Genomic DNA, 12448 nt, shown 5'->3' with positions numbered 1-12448 from the left:
ATTTCCAGTGTCAGACCTTAAAAGTACAGTCACAAATAGTTTCCTAATCTGTTTACTCGTAACCTTACAAAAGAGGCAAGTATAAATTCATGTTACTAATGTAATATTAATTTGTTTTTCTCAACCAGTGCTTAGAAACTATCTTTTTCCTTAATGAGCATTATGCCACCATTATAAAAACTGCTCTTTCAAGTTTTACGACAAATTAGGTTTACAGTTACGGGATCACATTTCCAAACATCAAATGTAATTTGCTCTGACAGGAGGAAATTTTTCCCGTAGACAAATGTTCAAGCTCTTCCATTGTTTAATGGCAAATTAAATAGAAAACTTTTCATACCTGCATGTACTTTATTTAGCTTCCTTCCATCTGCTCTGCAAATGTCCTCATAAAACTGTATCCCATGGCAACCCCCAATGGCATTTTAGCTCCCTGACTCCCAAATGAGCTAGTCTCTCCCAGGGAAACCACCTTAGCACTTCAAGGACAGCATTTTTCATTAATTTAGAAGGGGCTTGGTTAGTGAGGACCCCTTCCACAATTTCCATGATTGCATATATGTTCCTTTATGTGGATAAGAAGGTACTTGATTTTCACATGGTTTGTGAATCATGTTTCAATCCCAAAGAAGAGGATGAATCCCATTATTTCACAAAATCACTACTCTCCTGTCTGTAGACAAAGAGATGATCATTTTTATCAATGTGAAAAAGGTCTCTATCCTAGAAAGTTACTTGAAAGAAAAGCTTATAAATTTAGAATTTTACGGGGAAGAGAAAAATTCAAGTCCATTTACTTATAATACATAACTATATCATTAACTTGTTAATTATTGCTGAGAGGTTTGTGGATCCTGGGAGGGATTGTGAGCCCAAAGCAGTCAACTCAGGGTCTTCCCAGGGGGTCACTTACAGCTTTAATATTTAGAGGTTATTACTCTCTCTAAACCTCAATTTTCCAGTTTAGAAAATGGGTGTAACTTCGCAGGGTGTTGTGAAGAAAATGGGAGATTCTTATAAAAACTCTTCGTTAACAACAAAGCACTATGAGGGGTTTATTATTACACTCTCCTCTTCAACATTTGATAAGTGTAAGCTTTACACAATTAAAACATAACAATGATATTGTAGCTTTAAGCACTTTATTCAAAATAATGAAATGAGTGAAATTCTAAATGAAATCATTGTTGGCATTTGAAATCATGAGAAAGGAACAGTAAACTGCTTTCTACATAGTCTTTCTTATGAAACAAAAGCACTCTGTATTTGAATTTAAAATTGCTTTTATACCTTTGAATACACATCCATATTTTAATAACTTTTCAAATCATAATTATTTTGAAAAGTGCTTTAGCATTCTGTTGTGACAAACCACTATGAAGAAACTAAAATTCATATGTGCTTAAAAAGATATGTTTATTTTTTAAAATTTTTATTCCATTTTTCCTTTCAGATATTATCACTGGTGCTTAAATTTAGAATGATTATGTTTATAAAAGTAATGTGTGACTTTTGCATTCTAATGAGTCTTAACCAAAACATTATGCTAATTTATTTCATATGCTTTTACAACACTCTAAATTGTAAATTGTAAATATACTTGATCAAAATTCAGTAGCATAGGATTTACTTTCTAAAATAAATGTGATGATTTTAGAAAAATTTTTAAACTAGAAATTTATTTAGAACAATAATTCATTAAAAAAAACCAACATTTGCTTGTGCCAACTGATATGGAAGAAACTGGGAAAAATCTACACTGACCCAATATTTCTGTATATAATAAAAATCATGTAGTGAGTAAAATCATATTGTGAGTACATAATAAAATTATATAATTAGCTAATACAGAGAAAAGTTCATATAAGAAGTTGGAGGTGCTTATCACCGAACTTTTCAATGACCATTCTGAGAGACTATGGCAGCCCTCTGGATAATTTATTCTCAGATAATTCATTCCAGCTTCCAAATTAGGAGAGGCTCAAATACTTTTCTATTTTTGCTTAACTGCAAACAGAGTAGGAAAGTACAGATTCATACTAGTAAATTATATTAATTGGTTTCCTTAATCAGTGTTTCAAGCTATATGTTTTCTTAAAGAGTACTACCAAGCCATTATAAAACATTTTATCAAGTTTTAAAATAAATTAGATTTATCATTGTGAGATTGAGTTTCCAAATGACAAATGACATCTGTTGTGACAGGAACTTCTTCCTCCTTCATCTTAATCACTACTATTCTGTTGTAGAACAGAAAGAGAAAATCCCAAAAAAATCTACATTTCCAGATGGGCTAATATTTTGCTACAATAACACTTCCAGTTTCTCCTAGGAGCCCTACTGCCTTTTAGTTGAGAGAAGTATTTAAAAATCAAGATCTACCTTCTTTATTGTCCCCTGCTTTCCCTTCATTTCCCTTCTCTTTCTAAAAATCGAGTTCAAAAGCCATCAGATGGGACCAAACGAGGAGGGCATCCATTCCGGGGGCGGGTTGAGCTGTGAGAGGACAGAGCAGGGGTTGGAGTTCAGGAAGGGTAAAGCGGACCGTGATGGAGTGTAAGGTGTTGGTGTTGGGGACCACATCAAGGGGCAATTCCATGCCGGGTTTTGGAGCCCGTAGAGGGGACGTCCATGAGGGGAAATGGAACAGAGATGGTGAATGTTCTTTCATGTTGGCAAAGGAGTATCTTCAGTGTAGAGTGGGATCACTCGGTTGATGTGTAAATCCATGAACACTTCCGTAGGATTTTGCAGAGATGCCCTGAGTTCTCATCAGCAGTGTGTGTGTGTGTGTGTGTGTGTGTGTGTGTGCACACATTGCTTCCTTTCAGCTTTGCTGAGGTGTGCTCGCAATAATTTTTTTTTTTTTTTGCCAACCTGAGAAATGAGGGATAGTATCCTTGGGTATTTTTAAATTGTATTTTTTTTTATTATGAGTACATGATTTCATGTGTTTAAAGGTCATTTTTATATCTTTTTCTTGTGAATCCTCCGTTTATACTTTCTGAGCATTTCTACAGGCGTTTGGGGGTTTTAAATTCTTTTCTACATAGTTAGAAAGAATGTGGTCAGTACTCATAGCTATTTGTCTTAAGAGCTTATAATTTATCTTTCGAATTTGCATATGGTTCATTTTATTATTTTAAAAACATAAGTGAATGTATCTGTATTTTAAAACATAGGTGAATATATCTGTGTTTTCTTTAATTGCTTCTGGATTTTATATCATTTTTAGAAAATGTGACCTCAAAGTTATAAGGAATTAATGCATGTTTTCTTCTGGTGCATGTTTGTTTGTTTGTTTTTGCTTTTGAGTTGGATGTCTGATCTACTTAAAGTAATTCTGCTCTAGTGGTATAGATCCAGGTTTTTCCAGATGGCTACACATTTTTATTTAAAAATCCATTTTCTCCCAGAGTTATATTGATGAATCTGATTCTCGAATGTCTGCTCTGGGTATATTTATGGCCAGTAGAATACTGTTTTAGTTATAGTGGCCTTATGGCACATCTTACTTTCACTAGGGCTAAGGACTCTCATTTCTTTTGAAATGTTTTCTGGCTCTTCTCCACCGTTGATTTTTCCACTTGTATTTGAGAGTCAGCTTGTCCAGCTTTAGAAGGAAAAACAAAAAAGAAAAAAACAAAAAAGAAGAAAAGATAAACCTCTCATCATTTTGTGGGGATAATTAAAAATGCATATATTAACTTGGATAAAAATTATTGTTTTATGTTTACTTTGCATCTTTCATAAGTAATTTAAAGTTATTTTTATATAGATTGCTTTTTTCTTGATAAATTTATTCCTAACCATTTGATCTTTTTGTCGTTGTTGTTGTTTTATTGTAACTGAGATATTTCCTTGCATTATATCTGGAAATATACAGCAAGACCATTGATTTTCAATGTCCATTTTACATTTCTCTATCTTACTAAATGTGTGGTTTTAACATGGGTTGTAGCATTCTTTCAGCACATGGGTTTTGCATGCAAACCATTCCCCCACACATAGGCATAGTCCGCTTCTTTCTTTCCAATGTTACGTCTCTAGTTCTTTTCTCCTATCTGATTACTTTGGCTACTAAATCAAATAGTAGTGAGCACCCCTGTCTTGCTCTTAACTTTAGTGAGGAAGCTTGATAATTCTCTGTTAAGATTTTGCCTGGAATGACTGGGTTGGCAACAGAACCAAAATGAATCCTTTGAGCCTACTGACTGAAAAGCAAGCTTCCTCAAACTCTTTGTAACATTAACTCAGGGAATATATAGCAGTATACCAGATTCAACATAAATGTGAATTGCTCTTTACTGAGCTGAGTACTCTGTACCAGGTAGTTGGAATTGTCTTTTTTGTAAATACGTAATTCATGATGTGAAGCAAACATTGCAAGAGAATGAGAAGAGAGGATAAAAACTGAGGGCCACCAATCCACTGGCTTCCCTGAGCTGAGATGGTTCACATCCTTACCTGCCAAGCCACATTTCTCAGAAACATGTGCCTCCTAGAAATGAGTGGTGACTGGGATTTATAAGACTCTTGACATGCATGCTGTGTTGCCTGTTAGACACCCTTTCTCCCTTTTTTCCCCAACTTTACTGAGGTATAATTGACAAATAACATTGTAAGATAGTTAAATTGTACAGCATGATGATTTGATATCCATATACATTGTGAAAGAATTTCCCCTTCAAGTTAATTAACACCTGTTACCTCACATGTTTGCTTTGTGTGTGTGTGTGTGAACATTTAAGCAACTTTCAATTCTACAATACAGTGTTATCAACTACAGTCACCATCCTCAGATCTTATTCATCTTATAACTGAAAGTTTGGACCTTTTAGCAATCAACATCATTTATGAACTAGAAATTGGTCTTGGTTAAAGCCTATTGTGTCTCATGAGCTTGGCTGTCATTCTGAGGTTACAATGTAGAGTAGGAGTTACAGTGACTTTTGGGTGAGATTATTTATTTTATGATGTTAAGTATGTATTTATCAATTCGTATCCCTAATTTTCTTATTAAGAGTGGATGTTGAATGACAAAAACGTATTCAGCACTTAAGATGACTGTAAAGTTTTTCTCCATGAATCTATTTATATGATGAATGCTGTTAATGAATTTCTTAGTATTGAACTACCTTGCATTCCTGGAGTAAATCCCACTCTATAATGATGCATTAAGTTTTTTTAATGTGCAGTTGGATTCTATTTGCTAATATTTTACTTACGATTTTTCATGAATGGGCATATATAGATCGATCTGTAGTTTCTTATGCAGTGCAATTTTATCAAGCTTTGGTACCTCTTATATTCACTTCATAAAAATAATTTTAAAATATTTCTTTGTATATTCTCAGGAACAATTTAAATAGTCTTCACTTTATTAGGTCTTTTAAGATTTGATTGATTTCATTTGTGAAAATATCTGAGCCTGGTTCTTTTGTGTGTAGTATTTGTTTTATAACTTTATTTTTTCTGTAGAAATAGCTCCACTTAAGCTTTTTTCTATGCTTTGTTACATTTTTAAAAATATGTTTGCATATGAAATTATCCATTTCAGCTAGAATTTCAAATTTATTCACATAAACTTGTGAAAAGAGTCAAGATTTTTGAACATTATCAGTTTCAAAAGTTATTCCTCCTTATTACTTCTCAGGTGGTGTCATTATGATTCTGTTTTCTATTCATTAGCTTAGTTCACGGTTTTGTTGTTTTTCTTAATTTTTTCTCAAAGAATGATTATTACTCCTTTAAAATTTTTTTTAATTTCAATTTTTGCATTATCTTTGTATGTTCTTCCTTTTGCTTTCTTCTGGCTTAATTTTTCCCCCAAATTTTGCATTTAATATTTGATGCACTTATTTTTACTTTTCATATATACTGACCTATGGATTTGAAGATATGACTTTCCTTTGATTAATGCTTTTATTATATCCCATAGATTCTGATATCCTAAGTTTTCATTATCATTATTTTTTGAAATATTTCAATTTTGGTGTAAATTATCCCTTCTAAATAGAATTGCATAGGTAAGATTTTTAAAAATTTGAGGTGACAGAGACTTTAATAATTGTTGGTATTAATTTTTAGTTTTATTTCATTGTGACTAGAAAATATTGTTTGTCTTATTTCTGCTATAAGACTTGCTAAGGTTTTTAAGGACCTAGTATATGGTCACTTCTTATTAGTATGAAGAAGATGTGCCTTTTTTTCAGGGGATGTGCAAAAAACCCTTAGCAGTTAACCCATATTAATAAAACCCTTATTAATTAATATATAAATTGTATACATTTATATTTTAAAAATATGTTTCCCACTTGCGTCTTGGTCTGAAAGTCTTGAATTATTAGTGTTTTCCTATTAATTTCTTCCTGAATCTACTTGTTTTGTTTATTTTGAAGGTGGTTCTAGTGTTATTGCATTCAGATATTTATAACTTATAAATTCATTATGATTTTTGGTCTTTAGCATTACAAAATGTTCTTTGTTGCCTGTTTTAGTGTTGTGGGATCTGAATTTTACTTTCTTACATCAGAATTAAAAACTAATGGCATTTGGCTGGCATCTTATTTGATTTGCATTGGCTGGAGCACCTTTGCCCATCCTTTTAATATTTTGCTTTTCTGGACAATTTTGTTTAGCTGTGGCTCTTGTGTACAAAATAGAATTGTATTTAGTTTTTTAGAAAAAAATACAAAAGTGAATTAAGCATCTTTACATTTATTTATATATTTTTATTTTTTAATATTTCATGGGATTTCCATCTTTTTCTAGTGATTAAATTTGTTCTAAGACTTGTTACCATGCTACCACTACTTTCCCCTCACTTATCTTTCTACTATTTGGCTTGTCAGGATTAGCATTAAATAATATCCATTATTTACCTCTTCCTACACAGCGATTAGACTAGTATTTTCCTTCTCCTCCTCTTCTCATTTTTTAGTTTAATTATTTCTACTGTAATTATTTCTACTGTTAATTATTTGTACTGTCTCTAAATTCATAACCCTTCCTTACTAAATTCTTCCACAAATGTCCCAACCTATCTTTTTGGCTAGGTTCACAAATAAATACTGTATACAATGCTCATCACTGTTTTTTTAATCAAAATTTTCCTAATCATCTCTTGATTAGACCTACTTGATCAGAATTTGCATTTTAAAAAGGTCCCTAGATGATATGTATGCCCATTAAAATGGGGAAAGCATTGACCTAGAATAATGAGAAAGTTATTATTTTTTAGTATTGTAAAATATTCTCTGAAAGTATAAATTATTCTATTATTTAAAGGAGACATTGATTTGGCATGTTGATATGGATTATAACTTTGGATAAAGAAGGACTAACAATGGAATTCAATGTCAAATTAAGCCATCTTTTTAATTCTGGCATTTTCTAAATGGCATAGATTAGTATCAATGTCAAGAGATTCAGCCCTTATTACCTTGGTTTTTCCTAATGCTTTCAAGGGATACACACACACACACACACAAATACACACACCGACATTTTGCATTTTTTTTTTCTCTAAAACAATACTGTGCAATAGAACTTTCTTGACATGCCTTCTCTCTGCAGTGTTCATTACAGTTGCCACCAGCCACATGTGGCTATCGAGACTTGGAATTATTGAGAACTTGAGAATTTTTATTGCTTAAATTTAAATTTACATGTGGCTAGTGGCTACTTCATTAGAAAAACTCTAAAACATAAACTGGTAAACTATGGCCTGCTTTTGTATGACCCATGTGCTAAGAATTTGTTAAATGTTTTTAAAGGATTGTAAATACACACAGACACAGAATGTGCAACACAACAGTATTGTTGTGACAGTATGCAGCCTGCAAAGCCTACAGGCTCTTACCCTCTGGCTCTTCACAAAAAGTTTGCAGACTCCTGCTCTAAAATGTTCATTTTACTTAGTACAGCATGCAGAATTAAGAAATAAATTTAAAAGCAGATATTTTGGAAGGTGTACCATCATCTATCCTTGTCATCAAGAGATTTATTTGAAACAGTGCATGATAAGCTTTGAGTTTTTCGTGGTGTGTAGGCATCGATTTAACTTTCCCATGGAATATTTGTAATGTTTTAATGTTTATGATTGAGAAATATTCAATATCATTTAAAATTTAATTGAAGCCAAGGAAAGTTGTTAAGATCTTCAACCTTATAAGACAAAATCAGGTATGTCCAAAGAAATTTGTGCTGTGTTATTAAGTATTCATGCTTACAGACAAGACAGCAAAAGAATTTAGAATTCCTAAGGTTTTTTTGAGTATTTTCTCCTGAAATCAAAATTTTACTGAAATCTATTATGTTTTCTGTGTATTTTGTGGCAGCTACGGCGTCCGCTTAGCCATCAGTTTTCCCCCCTGTATTTGGAATTCAAGAATCTACAAAAATTGTACCTGTTGTCGTACCTCCTGGAAAAAAATATCTCCAAAATGTTTACATAGAAATAGTCAAAATTTCAAATGATCAAATTCTCAATAATTATATTTTGTTATACAATGCTTATAGTATGAACTGTATATAAAATAATTTGAGTAACATTTAGCATTTCCTTCAAAATTAATGATTCATTACTTTTTCAATAAATCTAATTATTCAGCTTGGTATATCATTCCTTAAATGATGTGTCATATTACTTGATGCTAGTGTTCTTAGTCTGAATAAACATTCTTTCATAATACTAACAAGTTTTACTATGATCGTTGCCAAATGCAGAAAATTTCCATTATAACTCATAAAATTTCTTTGGATGATATTCTGTACACAGTTGCCTTGCCAAAACCAAATTTATGTATATTATATGATCAAGAACTTATTATCCTTTCTTATTTTCATTTAGGGTCTGTTCTGCAACAAAAATAGTTATTGATTTTTACAAATTAGATTTTAATGTTAAGTACCTAACAAACACTGTGCTAGCTACCCAGTTCACTTCATTCATATTTACTCACTGCCTATAATTGATTTTGTTCATTCTCAACTGATTCAGAGATTTTATATCTGCAGAAATTCAGACTAACTGCAAGTTGCTTTGCATAAAGGAACCAGAATGTAGTCATTTTTTTTTTTATTTGAAAAAATCAGAGTGTATCAAATATCCCAAAACCTGAGCTATCTTTTGTATAGTCAAACTTTCTTTTATGAAATGGATGATTTTTCAGCAAGAGTAGCTCATTGATGAATATTTTAAAATATGTCTACATTCTGGGATTTTAAGGGAACACATTTGATTTGATGGTTTTTTTAGGATTTTTTTCTCTGCTAGTTTTTCTTGAAAGTCACTAGTCATTGCAGACTGGGAGATGGGCGATAATATCATACCCTGTTCCATCAATGATGACTTATGCTACATTCTGCTAAACTTAATAGCTCTGAGGTTCTCGTTCCTTTTTTCTTTTTGATCATTGAATCCTCATTCTTCAAAAATATTTTTGATGTTCCAAATAATTTCCTCTTTATTTTTTTGTGTAAGGTTTTCCACTTTTTGTTTACTAGTCTCAATGATTTCTATTATAATAAAATACGTTTATTACAATGATTATATTCTAATAAGTTTATCATAAATTTTTTTGTGTTTCTAATATTTAGGGAAAATAATAAAATAATTTGATATGCTATAATATATAACCTGTATTGGAAAGAAACAGCAACTTTTAACACAGCATTTAATAGTGGTACTGACCAACTATTTACACTAAGAAAATAGCAATTCTTGTGCTATAATGAGTGGATCATTATACAGTAATTTTAATTTAAGCCTATATTAGTATTTACTTTTGGATTATTAATGATTAATTAATAACACTTATGTAATGATTTGTGTCATATTTAAAGCACCTTCTAGATTTAAATGGGGGCTCAGCAATATCTTTATGTTTCAGTAAACAAAAACCAGATGGTGCAAACTACCATAAAATTGTATTAAGTATAGCCATTGCACTAACACCAGTGAGAGATTTTTTAATTGTGTGAATATATATACATATATACGTGCATACATCCAACCACAGATAGATTAGATACATAGTTAGGTAGATCAAGCAGACTGAATTAAAATAGAATGATAGAAAGGTTGATGGTTGTAGCAATTTGAAACCCAGCCACTTGTTTAGAAGCACAGATTATCATAGATGTTTTTAAATCAACACTATTTTTTGATTATCCAATCTTTAGTTTAGCAAACTTATTCCTCCTTTGTAAATCCAAGTAAAGTGATGTATATTGATCCTTCTATAACAGAGCAATTTATCCCATTTACTGGAAGTTTGTCATAATAAACATGCAAATCACCTATTTTGGATTAGATATTTATAATAAAAATATACAAATAAAAATGTTTGCTATGAGTGAGGCACCCTTAGATGTGCTAGGCTCAATCTGAGGAACAAATGCTGTCCCACTTTTTTTTTTTTTTTAAAGATTTATTTATTGATTGATTGATTGCTATGTTGGGTCTTCGTTTCTGTGCGAGGGCTTTCTCTAGTTGCAGCGAGCGGAGGCCACCCCTCATCGCGGTGCGCGGGCCTCTCACTATCGCGGCCTCTCTTGTTGCGGAGCACAGGCTCCAGACGCGCAGGCTCAGTAGTTGTGGCTCACGGGCCCAGTTGCTCCGCGGCATGTGGGATCTTCCCAGACCAGGGCTCGAACCCGTGTCCCCTGCACTGACAGGAAGATTCTCAACCACTGCGCCACCAGGGAAGCCCAATTTCCAACTATCTTTATAAAGCAACTGTATTAAACCGGAGCCAGATATTATAGTCTGATTTTTTTTTTTTTTAGTTTGTCATCTGTCTTTGGGGCTTTTGCTGAGTGTCTTAGCTGTTCAGCAGCACATAAATGGCATAAACAGCCTTTTTATGTCTTACACTAGAAGAGATCATTATGAACTTTTTTTATTAGAAAATAAAACTTCAGTTGACTCTTCTTAATATACTAAAAGTATTTACACATTTTGAAACTGTAAGGAGATTGATATAAATTCTTTCACATGATCTGAATATTGACATAAATGACATTGGGAACACTCCCTATTACATTATAAAGACTATTTAGATAGACCCACAATTTGTGCAACATTTGTGGGATCTTTTCATTACACAGAATTAGTTTCCTTAAAGTTAATTTTTTTTTTTTTAAGTTCAGCCTTTATGTTTATTTATTTCAATTTTCTTTTTCAGGAAATGTACCCAAGAGGAGTTCTGAGACCATGTCCTCAGATGTTCTGCTGGGATTAAACAAGACACTGCTGTATTTTGTAAGTTCATCTATTTTTATCTTAGTAAAGAAGACTTTCTGCTGCAGAGAACCAGTTTTTTGTTTGTTTTTTTTTTTTTAATTTGGAATTGGAGTCAAACTTTGATTTAATAGAAGACTTAATTTTAGTTTTTCAAGATTTTTTACCTAAATTTTATTCAATTTCAATGGATAGTGAAAAGCATTTCTTTGTTAGATGAACTCTGTTTCATTGTATGTATTAGCCAATATTTTAATGACCTGTGAGAGGAACTTTATCAGTTGGTGAGCTAATTTAAAAGGGCAGTGCTCTCAGTAATACCAGTTTGGCCTGGGTGAATATATTGGTAATTATAATGTCCTGTATTTCACTGAACAAATATTTTCAACTTGATCTGTAACAACTACTTCTTGTGGCCTGATAGAGGTAACCGAATACTGACCCTCTTTAGGAAACATATTGATTTTCTTTTTGTTACTAAAACTTAGATTTTACATTCCAGGATTATTCATTATGATGAGATGTGTACCACATTGTTTGGATGTACTAAAATCTGTCTAACACTTATGAGTTTTACATGATGTGAGGCAAACAAACAAAAGCTACTGTGTGGAGAGTCATGAGTGACATTAAATTGAATGTTTCCTGAACCTTCGAATTTACAACCCTTCTGATGACCTCAAAGTTGAGAATTTTGCTATTTCAGTTTCTAAAACACAGTATAAAGCAAATCAGTTTCTCCCTCTTTTACAAGCTCTCTTCTGATATTGATACAGAATAGCCCCCTTGCCTCTAGTTACTTTTCTATGACTGACTCAGGAGATTGAGAATGTAATACACCTCATGTAATCTGACATTCGCAACTTTTTCTTTTCTTTTCTGTGCTTTTTTTTTTTTTTTTTTTTTGCTTTTTATTCAAGTAAACTATTCCCAATAAACAAGAGAAAAAATTGTGCTATGTCCCCCCATAGTAAGTGGATGGGGGGGGTCATCTGGATGAAATAGTGTACCTGGAGATCTGTAATCAGCAGTGCAGTGGCTATTCCAAGTGCATTCAGCAGGGGTATTTTGTTGCTCTAGTATTTTTGAACAAGCTGGATTAATACTGAGTATGGTAACATGAAAAACACACTCAAAAGTTAGAATAGATTTTAGAAATGTATATAGTATTTTGGAAGGCATAATCAGTCAAAAAGATCT

The 12448-nt window shown here is 32.3% G+C and overlaps 1 protein-coding gene across 3 annotated transcripts in view; it reads left to right on the top strand.

The window, feature by feature from the left end:
• The window catches only part of MARCHF1 (membrane associated ring-CH-type finger 1), an 884469-nt gene that overhangs the window by 299251 nt on the left and 572770 nt on the right, over positions 1–12448 (top strand). For 2 of the 3 annotated variants that reach the window (XM_082391764.1, XM_082391766.1), the window contains exon 1: positions 2328–11269. The gene's annotated coding sequence lies outside the window, so the exon portion shown is untranslated. Of the gene's footprint in view, positions 1–2327; positions 11270–12448 lie in introns of those variants that run through there. The other variant, XM_082391765.1, reaches the window with a different exon arrangement.

The sequence above is a fragment of the Balaenoptera borealis genome (assembly GCF_965194805.1).
Source record: "Balaenoptera borealis genome assembly, chromosome: 4".
Lineage (NCBI taxonomy): Eukaryota > Metazoa > Chordata > Mammalia > Artiodactyla > Balaenopteridae > Balaenoptera > Balaenoptera borealis.
The sequence above is the reverse complement of the archived record's forward strand: the minus strand, read 5'-3'. Positions and strand labels throughout refer to the sequence as shown.